Source organism: Nipponia nippon, unplaced genomic scaffold, assembly GCF_047370975.1.
Source record: "Nipponia nippon isolate SJK-2023a ecotype South Korea unplaced genomic scaffold, ASM4737097v1 scaffold_28, whole genome shotgun sequence".
Lineage (NCBI taxonomy): Eukaryota > Metazoa > Chordata > Aves > Pelecaniformes > Threskiornithidae > Nipponia > Nipponia nippon.
This window is the reverse complement of record NW_028262345.1, coordinates 3,870,273-3,885,726: the sequence shown is the minus strand read 5'-3', so window position 1 is coordinate 3,885,726 and position 15,454 is coordinate 3,870,273. Positions and strand designations below refer to the sequence as shown.

Sequence of the window (15,454 nt, the reverse complement as noted above, 5' to 3'; positions counted from 1 at the left end):
ACATCTATACATACACAGGCAGCTAGTTTCACACTAATATTTAAGCACGAAGAACAGATGGCTTCACGCTCCAGAGCTGTCAATACTAAAGTCACACCCACATCCTCTATACACTCAAAATTTCAGATAACCTCCTTGGTTTTGCCTTCACCTCTTACAACCTTAATTCAATTAAGCAATATTTCCACCCAGACCACCTTCAGAGCCCATCGCTTTATTCCTATGTCAGTCTGACGAGGCTTGGAGTCTCTTCCGTAACACTGGATGATGTTCGTTGCGTGCATTTCAGCACTGGAAATAAGAGAGCAGCCTGGGAACAAGAGGGTTAACCTTCAGAAAGGCACGGTACAAGTAGGCTAGTGAAGTGTCTTTGAATAGCAACGTCAAAAAAAATCATAAGTTGTCAAAAACGGTTTGTCAGGATTTAAAAAAAAAAGGGGGGAGAAATTGCCAAGCTGAACCACTAGAGGGAAGCACAGCCTTCTAAATGTTAGCCAGCAAAACCCAAACCGCATGTTAACTCCCTAAAACCTGGAGCAGGAGACAGTGTTCCGCAGAAAAACATGTTCCACCAGCACTGCGTTAGTCACTGTGAAACTCGCCATTTCTTTCCGAGTTTCTTTCTATACTGCATCCCTGCTAAAACTGAACAAAATCAGGGGTCGATTCGTGGCTTTGCCCATCTCCAACTTTTGATAACGCATGGACTCACCATGCTAAGTTCAAACTCAATTAAAACTGACCCAACAGATCAGAGGCATGGAAAATTACAGGCATTTAGGTCAGGGACCCCCAGGTCTGCTATGACACCAAATAAAAAATTTTCCAACCAAGTTTCCACGGGGATTTCTGGGGCACATCTGCCTTTTGTGTATGAATCTTCAGGGTGCAACGGGGTTGGTGTTAAGTTTTGCTGTGTAAGAAGAAAGCCTAAAAGCACTTTTTTCCCCTGTGAAATGAAGTGAGATGAAGCATCTTGCTTCTTAGATCAATTATTGTGAAACTGATGAGAACGGTGAGAGTTGGCAGCACGAGGAAGGCACATGTGCGACTGAACACACGATCCTGTGATTACATAGCAAGATTACTGGCAAGAGCATAAGAAGCTCTAGTTACATAGGCTAAATTTGTTCCTATACTTGTATTTAAAGAGTAGATCTTTAACCTTTCCTTTACCTTTAAGTGAAAAAAAAACAAAACAAAACAGGAAAAATTACATCCAACGTGACGCTTTCTCAGCTTTTTCTGTTTCTTCAGGACCAACTCCGGTTTTAGAAAATTCATTCTGTTCCTGCTCCCATTGTCAGATCGGCCTCTGAGTTGTTAGCATGACCATCCCTCAGCTCCTGAGCTTCTGGTATTTCATCAATACTTGCCAAGCATTTCTATAAAAGGTATCATCTACTATGTGCATGCACATATATAAAACACCTAGAATTTTAAGTCAAGTGGAGTCTTGCAAAGGATTAAGCTCTCCTCCTCTACATGGATCTCTGAATGAATTGATAAGAGTGAAAGCTCCTTTTCAGCCACATTAGCTGCTTTCTTTAAAGGGAAAATTAATCCAGTTTATCACTGGATTCACTAGTCTCAAAGCTCCATCTGCCAAATACAATTATACTTTCTGCCTAAGATGAACGCCTGCTTTCTCCTACAGCCCACATTGCTGTGGGCTGCCCTCATTAAACACGCTGACACTCACTAGATGACCAATCAATAAGTTTAATTTAAGCACCACAATAGCGAGCATTCACATAACGTTTGCAACATTCACAAAGTCCTGTGCCAGCGGAGAACTGAGGTTTTGTGCCCCCAGCAAACACGGTCTGGATTTAAGAGCGAGCCCTGTGCCGGTCAGCTCATCTTCTAAATGGCAGTACGAACAGGGAGACGTCCAATGAGATAGTGACTGCAAACTTCCAAAGCACCCTTTGTTTTTTCAATCGTGCAATCAGAGATAACTTGGAGCTGATTCACTAGTGAACCGATAACCAGATTGTCACGTACGTTGCATACTCTTCCATGACATGTCTTTTTATTAAAAAAAGAAGTGTCCCTTTAGTCCTTATTAGCTCCTGAATAACACCCACAAACTCACGAGGAAGTCTAAGTTTTGCAGGTGTTCTAGACAAAACCCTCACTATTTTCTTTCCAGTCATCTATACCTGTACACAGTCAAAAGGAAGCTCAAAACACAGCTTCATAAAAGGACTCAACACAGGGTGCCAGTTATGGGAATTACCCACAAAAAATCCAAAGAGCACTCAATGTCAACAAACCTCAGGCCTTTTAATAGTTTGGGTAGGGTCTCACTGTAGCAAGCAGTGATGAAATGGAAATTTACCTTTAGATATGTGCAGGAATTTACAGTATATGCCTCAGAAAGAAAAAGGAACTGGAAAACATATCCAAGACCCCCCTAGGTTAAGCGTTTTATTATTCAATGAAGAATAAATGCCCTCTGAAGTTCTCTTGTATTTGTGTAGATGAGATCTAGCAAGAGCAGGTCAAAGAAATGAGATTTCTCTCATAGCGCTTTTACCATTCCCCCACCCCTCAGTTTAAATGAGTGTGTCTGCTTTATGGACAACCTCTGACAGCAGCAGCCACCTCCATGTACTGGCCAGGACGTACGTTGCCTAGTTTGCAAAAGCAGCTCGCTCCTAGCAAGCTCTGCTGGGTGGATGCACAGCTGGCTCCATACCTTTCCCCTTAAAGAGCTGCGCAGCCACACGAGGGCAGAGCCTGCTCAGAGTAAGGCCTTAAGGGCTGGCTCCGGTAGACGATAGATGAAGACAACAGATGATTTTCCCAGAAGTCGGATCCAAGCGTCTCGCTCAGTAATGCCACATATATGCAGGCTCCGCCGTTCTTGCCCAAAAAACCTCTTCCCCTTCCACATCCTGTGCGTGGCTCCTTCTGCTGCAAGGAGCAATTCGGGAATTGCTTTTCAGCTTTACTCAGACCTTACTCAGCCCCCGTCCCATGACATCAGAGCAAGGGTAGTTTGTTTTTCCTGCGGAGCAGGAACCCTAAGCTTATTGCGACTGCAGCATTTTGAAAGCATTGGCCATGGGCCTGAAAAAAAATAAAAGCGCGCTGGGTGCAGTGCCAGGCTTGCTGACACACCACAGGCAATGCAATGTTCTGTAGAGACCATTGTAATGTTTAAATGTTTGCTCTATTGTTCAGAAGACAATAACTCACCCAACACCCTGCACACAAGGGAGAAAGATGATTGTCTTTCATCCCTTGCTGAGGTTTTAAATATCCAAGAACCACAGAGCAACAAGTATTTTAAATAGTACTAAAGCTAGCACACCTAAACAGACAGTACCCAAACAGCACAAAGAGATTTATTTAGGGAAAGGGCACAGATCGGGCCAGGGTACACAAAGGGATTTTTAGCCCTCTCAGTAACAGGCCATTCTGCAGTACATGCATAGTGGATTTTAAAGAAAAAAGTGTGGACAATACCCTGCATCTTTCTCATGCAAAGATATCAGTCTTAAAGCATTTCCCAGAACTCATTTCAACACTTTAAGGACCACTGATTTTAAATGTATCACATATTATAAGGAGGTTTGAATTTCAGAAAAGGCTACCCTTTAAAAGAGGTTTAGAGGGAAGGAACCATCTCCTGTACAACACAGCAAGTGCTGAGCAGATTGGGACTGTGTATTTGGCCTTATCACAGGTCATGACCGAAGTAGTGTTTTCATGTCTGAACCCTTAACATGGTGACATGTGCTTTCATATACATGCTATTATGAAACTCAGTTTATTTTCATGCCCATCCAATAACAAGTATATGTGTATACACAAATACACACATCAACAAAATCAAACATACCAATCTGCAAGGCACATAAACATAAAGCAGAAGCAAAGTGAAAAACATTTCACTGACATTTTTATTTGTAGGCAAATTCATGTGCTAAAAGCTAAAGAGCTTCCAGATTTAAATCTTTCATTAGGTTCAGAAGGCAGCTTGAATTAGGGAGTAATGCTAAATATAGATTATACTTCTAAAAAAATAAACTGTGCTATATCACCTAAGTGCTGGAATTAGGAGGAACAGCCTAGAAAAGATTCAGAGAATTGAGATTTAAGAAATCCATAATGATGCTTTGTAAACTTGGCCCAAACCATATCTACACCAAGTTCATTTAAGATGTGAATATCCAAAATGAGTCTTGAAAAATTTCAGTTGTTCGAGGAGCTCAGCAAAGTTTATTCAGCTACACTTTTTAATCATTTATTTTGGCTTTTTAACAAGGATGACATTTGCAAAAAAATATTCCGAGATACTGATGTCCATGGAGGGATAGAAACACAACCTGTAATTTTCCTGCAACTTGAGAGGGAAGCGACTCAGGAAGCAAGCGACTCAAATCTGCTGCAGAGGAAAACTTTCTTCAATACAATCACAAAAGCAGGAATTGCAATAGTATCTACACACACAGTTTATAGCACTGTCTGGACAATTTCCATTTCACCTGTGATAGGTGCTCTATCTGCTTTTGTTCATTAATATCAAAATGTTCCCTGGATGAAAATGTGACAGGAACAGTGAATGGCCACTGTTGCCAAGGCACATCACATCCTTTCTGAAAGAACAGTCCTCTGCAGACAGCTTCTCAAGTGTAACCAATAATTTTGTGGTCTGATTTTTCTTAGGATACTCTTAAAAGAATTATTTTCATATCTGTGTGATTCCACTATCTGAAAATGAGGTCCTTCTGAGAAGAAAGTTTTGGTCCTGTAGTCCTCTGAATAACACACAGTCTTCTCAAAATCCAGGTAGGCTTTTGGAAAAAAATGCCTCAGTGCATCTGACAGTCCTGTGCAATGGCTGGTCTCAACTAGATTTGCAGGCTGAGCTGCTTGTGTAAGTACTTCATTTTAGTCAAAATGATCTGAATTACTGAAACAGTTTAAATTAGCCCAAAGAGAATAAATATCCACAGAATTATTCAGGCTTGTCGTGTTTCTCTAGCTGAATAATCCTGCACAGTTGACTCACTCATCATTGTGCTAAAAACATTTATCCCACTCAAGAAAGTATTTAAAAACAGAGTATCTGTCTAAATTAGATATATACAAGAATAATGTTTGAGAATTAACAAACAAAAAGCCCAGGACAGCCTACCATGTTGCAACTTCGAACCACTCCTTCATGCCAGGAATTTAAGACATTTCACATCTGTTAGAGTTTGATCTTGCTACAGTCTTGTAGGAAATTATTTACTAAGCTTCTTTACAGAAAAGCAAAAGCCTGCCCCCGATTCTGTCCAGTGGTCATTACAGTGGTAAGGAGCAAAATCTGAGCATTTTGCAATAAGCAAATCTAGAATTTTACATGCTTAAATAGGAAGCTACTTTTATGGCCAAAGAATTGCATCTTGAGTAAAACTTTCAGAGCTGCTTGAGTGACTTGGAAGGTCAAATCAGCTAAGTGCTAAAGATACTACAGACACTAGTTCTACAGTTAAGTATTTAAGGCTCAGTAGGCCTTAAAATTAAGCTCTCCATTGAGAAACCAAGCATTTTTCCCCACACTATTACTGTTCAGTAATGATGACAGACACACACATTAAGGCTTTTATCTCCCCTTTGACTCTTTTCCCCAGTTTCTGCTGTGGATAAACCAAGACAGTGGATAGCTATATTGGTTTGTTCCAGAGCTGTAAGGAGAACCCACAAGGTCAACACCCCCTGCTCGCCCTCAGACCACACTAGCCCTAACAGTTAGTTACCCTGACAGCATTTTAGGCCAAAATAAATATAAAATGGTGTCTTCTTACAGACAGCTATTTTGCATTCTTTAGCACAAGGGAGGAGAAGCTGGGGGCAGCCGAAGTCTCCTAAGGATAATTAACTCAGCCAAGGCTGTGCTCTGGGACATCTGCTTTCTGTATTCCTTGGCTGGCAGAGACATAAAGGCCAAAGGTTGCCTCCTCCCAAGAGCTCAAGCACTCCAAGCGACCAAGACCTGGTCCCCAGTGCATGCTGCCTGCAGCCTGCTCCCCTCCGCCTCCCTTTGATTTCAGGAATTTGGTTGTGAAGCAAAAGCATCTCAAATAAGAAAAATGTGAGCTAACAGTCAGCTCCCGCAGGAACAGACTAGCTGTGTTAAAATAAAGAGGTCAGCCTATCCCCATCCATATCCACATAGCATTGCAGAGGTTCTGTAATTGGAACCACATGTGCTTGGGGCTGAGGTCTGAGGAGGCTGTTAAAACAGAAAGGAAAGGGGAAGAGTCCTGCATGTTGCTGAGTTTCCAAGAGGTGACGTGAGGCATTTGGAATTGAAACTGCAGAGGAGCTAGGAAGGCCCAAGGAGAACAGAAAAAGCAACACTTAAAGCAAAGACTCTAATTTTGAGAGGTTTGCAACAACTAAGCAAGAGTGCAGGAGGGGGCTAGAATTTGGCTGGTGATACACAGACTCTTACCAACAGAAATATCACCAGCTGCAGAAGCACAGGCAGTTGGCCACCAATCCTTCCCTGGGCAGTCTTGGATGAGCCAGGGAAGTGATCTGCGGGATCGCTGTTACCAGCATAGTGGCGGTGCACATGGTGTGTATCTAAATGCACTATGTCTTCACACCACCCCTAGGTACAAATGAGAAGGTCCGCCCAGTGCAGGTCTGGGTCTCACAAATGACCCCAGCAGCCAGGATGGGGAAAACCCAGGGTTTCTCTAGTAGATTTAAAACAGATAAAAGACTGATGAAAGACTGATCCCACAGTACACAGTGGCCACATGCAATCTAAGGACCTTACCTATACATGCCTAGAATCAAGAGGTAAAATTCTGTCCCTAAAAATGCCAACAGGAAGTTTGCCTTCAGCACCACCACACGTAATTGAATCCAAAGCCTGGAGAGACTTTGGAATATTGGAAAAAACATTGAAACTTTCCATTAGCTGAGGATCTTCACAGGCAGCCAACAGCTGTGTATGTACTGTGGCTGTCCTTTTTCCTCATTGCACTTTAAAATCAAGTGCAAGGAGGAGATTCTGGGTTTACATCCCTGGAGACCAGAGAACAGAAAACAAAGCATCAGAACTGCATCTTCCTATTTAATGGTTCACAGAGTGTCTGTACAGAGGAATGTGTGAAGTCCCTTAGCCTTTAGTCCAGGCAATTTTATCAGTAAAACGGTCCAGGTGTCTTCTGTTTACAGTAACACAGCTCAGCTAAGCCTTTCAGTAATGCAGCTGGTGATTTCAAGCTGTGTGGACTAGATCTGTACAGAGAGCTTGTCAGTACATATCGGATTCCTTGGGGGCTGAAGCACCTACGGCTGGCTGATATTCCCTTTCTCTGCAAGCATCTCTGGGCTGCTTTGTGTACCTTACAAAGCTTTCTATTGAGGAAAGCAGAAGAGTAAGACATTCCACCCCTAAACATCAGAAATTTCACTCCTTTTGCCTGGTTTCAAATGAGGCTTGCAAGTATGAGAAGATGGTTCAGTAATAATTTCTAGGGTGTCTTCTGTCTGAGAAGTATGCTTAGGCCTCAGTCTTCCAGCAAGCCTATTGTTGCTGTCAGTTCACAGACATAAAAGTGAAGGCACACAGAAATGAAGTTATCTGCCCAAGGCAGACACCAAGCAGAATCCAGAATACAAACCAAGAGACAGCAACAAAACTGTTTTCAAAATAGTATTTGTCCATCAGATCTTTCTTCACCAATTTCAAAATCCAAGGAGTAGGTTGCATCAGCTGAGTTAACTCTGAAAATCAGGGAGAGAAGAGGAGACTTGAGAGGTTGATAGAGATTCCCAATGAAACCATTCTTGTACTGAGGATTCCATCTGTTTTGTTTTTTTTTTTCCCCTTAGCATCAAAGTGTAAGATGTTAACCAGAAAGCACTGAACTGATTGTGCTTTTCTGCTGCTTTTTATCATAGAAATTCAAATTGGTTTAAGCTTGCTAAAAAAGGTACCAATAAACTTGGAAGGTATTCACAAGTAAACTTCATGCCTTTCTGCATCTTTTGCTCACAGATATTTTCAAAGTTTGATCTAGTTTTAAGGTACATGTTTCAGTCCCTGTTCAGCACATCCATATTACCTCAATGAAATGTTCAGCTGCATACTCATAATTGCACATAACATGGTATGACATCTCACTTATCCACTACAAGCACTACTAATATGATACAAAATGAATGCCTAATGTATTAGCACTCTGTCACTTTTCATATTCACTCAATCTCAAATCCTCAGCTACAGCCTACCCTAGGGCAGAAAATGAACAGCAGCAGCAGCTCCTCCCCATCACCCCCCCCATAAGTCTTGGAAGAGATATATTAAACTCTGCAACACTTCTCAGATGAATACAAGGTACAGTCTTCTGGTCTGAGCACAGGACCAGGAATAACAGCAGCTTAACTCTAGAAGAGTTATGGTTACAGATACTGCCTACCCAGCTGTCTGCAGCCTCTATTTCTCACCAATGCTATAGTCGTTAGGATCAATTACTTTTATTTACTGAACCCATCAGAGGTTAGAAAATTACAAGAAGCCTCATTCTCTTAATCCTCATCCTTACACTGGCTTCAGCATGAACCAGAAAGAAAAAGGAGGATCAGGTTCTTAATTATCTTATCACTAGGATTCCACTCCCTCCCTGCATCTTTGCTAGGGTTTGGCACAACAGCATACCAGCTGCAAGCAGACTCTGAGAACAGATACATCTTTTCTGTTTTTTCCACTGTTACCAGGAGTTATGGCATCTGGACATGTACACTAAGGTCTCAGACGACTAGAGGCAGAGATCTGTAAATCCCACTCTCTGAATCAGAGCTACAAATTCAGCAAGTAGGAATTACCAAGGAATGCAAACCCCACTGTAAATGCTGGAAGAGATATCCACCAACTGCATTTTAGGAAGCTGGCATCATGCAGACAATTCACTAAATCTCTACACACTGAATATTAGTTCACACTGTACTGAAGAAAGTCTGATCTTGCATTTGGTGAGGCCCTGTGGTCAAAAGGATCCCGAGGTTCTTCCCAGTAACATTTACAAACCAAAGACCAGACTGAATACTATACTCGTGAGAACTTGCATTGACTTTAAAAGAGACAAGCATAATTTGGAAAGCATTCTCCCTTTAGAGGGCTAGCTTTCTAAAGTGGAGCACAACAGCTATTTTAACTGACAGCAATACTGCACAGCTGCTGTAAGTGATTCTGAAGTTAAGAAAAGGACTGAAGAGTCAGACACAGGAAATAAGGAAATGTTATTTAACACAAATACCAAGTATAATAGATTCCTGCATATATATTTTTTTTTTAGTGACTGTCAGGAGCACAGCTGAACCTAAGGCATTCTTGTGCACTGACAATAGCCAGAGCTGGTGAAGTCTGAGGAGGATTCCACTACCCACAGGATTGTAGTTTGTGAGCTAAGGGCCAAATTCCAACTTCTGGATCCATTCCACTTGACAACAGCATACAATCCTAAAAAGGACATGATCATACAGTAAAGTTACATTAATGAAGTTGAAGTGCAGTGACAATACTGCAACCTAAGAAACAACATAAGAAAATGAAGAATTACTCAATTTTTTTTGCTTCTGTGAAAGTTTTGGAACATGTAAAAACATATGGAAAAGCATACTGTTTATTGGTTTTCAACTGTCTACTTACTTATATACCTGTGTTGTTTCTTTTTTAATCTTAGTGTAGATTTATCAAAACCCTAGTCTTACTTTAAAAGTTCAAAGCATGAATTAAGTTACCACATAAGATGCTCGGAAAAGGCATAAGGACTAAAACAGAAGTCAGATCCATTTCATTTCCTTCAGAAACAGAAGCATAAAGTACTGACTTTTAAAATCCAATTTTAACTGGCTTTCAAACATGCAGGTGGAAAAACTAAAACAAAGCTTCAGTATTACTTGAACTAAATAAAACCTGCAAACTGTTGGGGGGACAAGAGGGAGGGATACTATTCCAGAGTTAAACAGCTCAGAATCTGTGTGGTTCAGCTCTGATAGAACTACTTCATTTCTAATGGTCATGTCAAACAAACTGCCTCCGCAATAGGGATGAGATTGGTAGGGAAGCAGATTTTCTTCTCTACTCACCATAGGGCTCCAATGCCAGCAGCTGAAATGCATGTTACATATATTTTGCATGTTTGCAAATACCAAGGGCTCTGCAAAGCAACAAGATCTACAGAAGCCTAGGGCCATTGCTAGGGGAAGCCCTGAATGAGAACACACAAGCATCATGCCTGCCAAATATTCCTGTGACCTTTGCTCAAAAGAGCAATCTAGTTCTCCTCTGGCACATGTCCTAAAGTGAGGGATGCCCCAAGTAACGGAGAGGCAGAACCCTTTGTAAAAACAAGCACTGGGTATCAGCATTCTAAGAGCAAGAGAGCCCTGTCTGAGAGCTACAGCACACCATTGAGCTCTGGTGAGCAAGCATAATGTTTCCAAGATGCTGAACAGGAAGAGGGGCTTGGAGGGGGGAGAAGGGTAAAAATGGGATTCAGGCAACAGTTGAACAAATCTGCTAATTGGATGTGAAAAGGTCAGGCATCTTCTCAAGAAACATACTGTAAAGGTTAGGTGAAGTATACAGAAGGAAGCCTAGGAGGAATGGGTAGCACACATGACCAGCTCCACTACTGGGGTTCTGAATTTCCACCCTCCTTTTCAGTTAATCCAAGAGGTCTGACGAACTTAAAAGCATCACTGAACTTTTCCTGTGTTCTTATTCGGACTGAGGTCCCTACCACAGTTTGACCAACATCAAGAAATGTTTCAATCAACAGCCCTGACTTATCATAGAGGAGATGAAGAAATAATGTAAAGTGTTGAAGAAAAGGCTAGTCTTTGAGAACAAAAAATAGACTACACCACGTTATTCCCATCTTGTGAACAACTGTATTTTAGATTTTGTTGCGATCAACACACGCATGCATCATCTTTCAGAGCTACTTTTAAAACTGCCTTTGAAGACAAACGGTATCTGTAGCACCAGCCATAAACTCCTGATACCTATTTCATCAGAACTGCTTTAGAACCACAGAATAGTAAAGGCCAGAAGGGACCTCCAGGAACAATCTAGTCCAATGCCCTTCTCCAAGCAGACACTTCAGTCCTTTAATCATCTTCGTAGCCCTTAGCTGGGCTCATTCCAGTACACTTGTCTGACACTGGGGAGCCCAAAACTGGGCACAGTGCTTCACATATGATCTCACCAGTGCTGAGTAGAGATGAAGGATCACCTCCCTTGATCTGCTACCTGCACGCTTCCCAATACAGCCCAGGATGCTGTTGGCCACCTTTACCCCAAGGGCACATTGCTGGCTCACATTCACCTTGCTGTCCTGCAGAACCCCAGGTATTTTATCTGCAAAGGGGAAAATGATACAAGCTACAGAATACAAGGACTCCAGAGCTTGTGCAGGAATACAGGCATTCCATGGAAACAAGGATCTCAGTGGGTCTGTACAGCCTGAAGAGAAGTGATGGAACAAAAATTTCCACTGAATGATCTGGGAGACTTTGGTAGTGGGGAGTTCTCAGGAAATTCATCTAAACTTCCTAGTAAGAAAGCTCAAGCTAGAAAAGGACCTCAAGCCCTGATGCAGAAGTCAGGTTTCCTAGACAAGCTGCAGCTTCTCTGCACCTCACTTCTGTCCTTTTCAATTTATACAAGAAAATCTGCATGCCTCAGGGATGCATATGTAAAGCTTACAGAGGGAACAACAACATTATAGAGAAATCAGAGCCAGACTTCTCAGAGGTGCACAAGTGGATGAGAGTCAAATAGACAAGTTCTAAAATGAGAAATTCTGGTCAGATATTAGGAAAAAATTTCACTATGAGAACAGTCAACCACTGGAACATGGGCTCACAGATTGTGGAATCAGCATCCTTGGAGCTATTCAAATCTGGACTGGCTGAAATCCTGATCAGCCTGATGCAAGATGACCCTGCTTGGAGCCAGAGACCTCCAGAAATCCCTTCCAGTTTATACTATTCTGTGACAAGCTCTAAGTCTTACAGCAGGTCAAGGAGAGACCCATGAGGCTCAAGTACCACCCCCTAAGCCATAGGCCTTCCTGCTTCACTGCAACTTTTAGACTGTCCAGAAAAAAGCATGCAATGCTCCTCTCCCACTACCTTCACTACAGACAAGTGCCACAGTTTGGTTTCAGCAGCCATGACACAAACTGTGTACACAGCTGCTGGATCAGGGTGGTGGGCTCTTCAGTGATTCAGTCTATTGTAATGTCTGGCAGCCATCTGTCAGCCACATTTACAGTAAACCCCAGCTCTCCTAGCATGTGTGGTCTGTGGGGATAACTGAGCACATAATTTATTTGATGAATTCAGCCTTTTTTCTGCTGACAGTATTGTGAGCAGGTCACAGCTGTCTCCAGTTTCATTCTAGTACCAGCTTTTTTTTTTCTCTCCACATGATGGAAAAAACAAGCTGTTGTAACTGATCAGATACATCACCTGATATTGTTTCTTGATTGCCTGAAGTTGTAAGTAAAGGCATATCTATTAACATTGGGTTTTCCCCAATATTTACTTGGGCAGCACTGAATTTATTTCAAAGTGGCAGAGAAATAACTAAATCATTAACTGACCACAGAAAGTGGCACAAAGAGAGGCAAGGCAAATGTGCTAAGGTAAAACATTAATATTTGCACAGTACTTTACATTATCCAGCAACACACTGATGTGGGGAATTGAAGGAAGAACTGGGGAGCTCAAACACTCCAGTTTGCTTCCTCTGTCTCCATACCCTATTGGTGATCCTGGAAATGCATATAAACCCAGGTTTGCAGGGAGGTACCCTCTCTGCAAAAGCCACAAAATATGCTTTCCTGCAAGTTGAAATCAACTTTTTATATTATTGCTGTTCCATGTTCCCATGGGTTAATTTTGTCTTCAAAACTTCCCACTGTTCTTGAGCCAGAATTGCCACAAAAAGCCGCCAAAATATTTGGCTGGTCTCTGCAGTACTTATGGGTTTTTGCTGGTTTGGCTTCTCTAGGAAAATCTAGTTTCTTTAATCAGAGCTGACACAGCTTCTCCCCCCTGCTTTAAGAAGGCATTTTCAGTCAGAAGGAAGACTAGATAAAAACACTGACTAAACTGAGCACTCTGGTCTTTCTCTGCCTCCCCAAGCTGCTGTTCACCCTCATACCCTTCACTAAGGGCATGCACAGCTGCAGGTCTTCAGCACCTCTGCAAACCAGTCAAAAATCTCAACTGTAACTTGTTTGTACTTTACCTTGCACATCCATAAATTGTGGACACCCAAGCCTACCTATTACTCCTCAGGGACTTGGATATCAAAGAGAAACAGAGAAGTGCATTTAATATACTCTTTCCTCCTCTTTAAAGTCTACCACTTTTTTTTAAGCCTTATGGACTTCATCCAGTGGCAGTCAATTAACTAGTTTTATGTTGCATAAGCAAGAGCATCCTTAACATTATCTTTCCCCATTGGTGCCCCACAGTGTGACTTATGCCCATTGTACAATTAAAAGGAAAAAAACATGGACTCTCCCATGCCAAGATCTCGGTGTTCTTTTCACAGCCCCATAGTGAAGCTCCCAAGTATCACTGTTTACAGTTTGCAAAGGAAAAGGCAGATATTGAAAGCACAGTTTGCCCATAGATAACTAGGGACACAACAAGACTGACCAAGGTCACAAGGAATCAGTGGCAGAGCTGGGAATAAGATCTACAATTCACAAGGTCCATCCAAATCAAACTACACGCTGGAAACACCTCTTGCCTGGCTGCTTGCAGAAGGCAGTTCTCAGTGCCCCTAACCAACAGGCCAAGCTTTAACTCCAGCTAAATTAACTTATGGCAGAGTATTTTTGCTTCTTATAAAAGTTACATGGACTCTCACGCAAGTTACCACATAGCACCAAGAAAAGGCCATGGAAAAAGGCTATATGCCCACTGTGCTGACTTTCACAAAGACTGGCACCCTACACAAACCACAGGAAAAAAATCAGCTCATGTCAGCTCATTACTTCTAGTTTCCAAATAGGACAGAAAGTGAAGCCAGCACAGAGCTCATGCTGCAAGGAGGTAGCTGGCTTCTTGCCCAATACATCGGTTCATTTTTCTGAGGCCCCTTCAAGCTTCACATTGCTAAAAAAGGAAGTTGGAAAACGTTATACTGGAAACAAGAAATGCTGCATCTCTCCCTCTCGCTCCCTGCCTGGAGGGAACATCTCTAGGTAAGCTTCAGCCACCCAAAGGAAGAGGAGCAGGCTGCTATGATTTCACCTGATTCTTGCTTCACAAAGGAAGCATGGGAATAGTGACCAGCCATCAGCCAATCCTAACACTCATCATATTCCTGGCTGCTGCTAAAGAACTTGGCTGTAAAATACAGGTGTCAGGTTATACCACATCCCCTCCAGCTCTTTGAGAAATTCCAGATTCTGAGGAAAAACACCATCAGTTTCTTTTACACTTGGTGCTGGTGCCACATGAGCAGAACTGGCAACTAAGTGTTTCCTTCTGAACCTTGCACAATTGTTACAAACCCTAAAAATATTTTCCTATTTTACTAAAAATGGCAAACAAAAAATCCCTATTCACACTGCAAGAGCCAAGTTTTCTTGCAAGGCTGCTTCTGCCTGGAACTGCCACATAGCACAGGCAACGAACACTCCAGAACTCCATCAGCTCTCTTGCAAATGTCCCAATGGTCCCTTCCATTTTCAACCTTATGTTGCTGATTAGGAAACCAGCGTCACCAGTACTGTGTTGATTTTGAGAATCTGACAATAGCTTACTGGATGGAGAATAGAAAAGCCATTTTAACCCCAAGCTACTAAGCAGTGAATTCCAAGAAAACCCTTTCTCCTTTCCAAACCAGCACCCCCTCCTGCACAAGGTTTTGGGACCAGCGGGTGGGGACGGCAGTTACCCAACTGCTGCAGGAACTGAGGGGAAGAATGAATGTCAAAACTTGCTAAAACAAGAATCCGGGAGCCTTGCGGATTCAGTCTCCAACATCCAAACATGATTAATTTTAATGTCACAACATTTTAATGTCAATTACTTTTAATGTCACTGCTTCTTATTTACTAGTGCAAGCACATTTTAGAGCTGATAAGAGATTCCCCCAAAGAACTTAAGATCAAATAAACAATCCAAAAGAAATACAACAAACAAGCAGCAGCCTGGTGCCTCCCTGCTATTGTAAGGCTCTTGATGTGGTGAATCTGACTATTTCAAAGGCCAAGGCAGTTGAGAAATAGAGCATCTGAGGCTTTCATGTTTAGGACCAAATTACTACTTAGTAAAAAATTTGCTTCTACTCCTGTTTTTCTTACTACATAATTTGGCTAATTGAAGATGTCTTAGACATGTGGCTTGATATTATTTACACTAGGTTAAGCCCTCAGACAAGGATGTATTTTGTTTAGAT

The 15,454-nt window shown here is 42.0% G+C and overlaps 1 protein-coding gene across 8 annotated transcripts in view; it reads right to left on the bottom strand.

The window, feature by feature from the left end:
• CLMP (CXADR like cell adhesion molecule) overlaps window positions 1-15,454 on the bottom strand; it is a 49,660-nt gene that overhangs the window by 10,853 nt on the left and 23,353 nt on the right. The gene's annotated exons all lie outside the window — the stretch shown is intronic.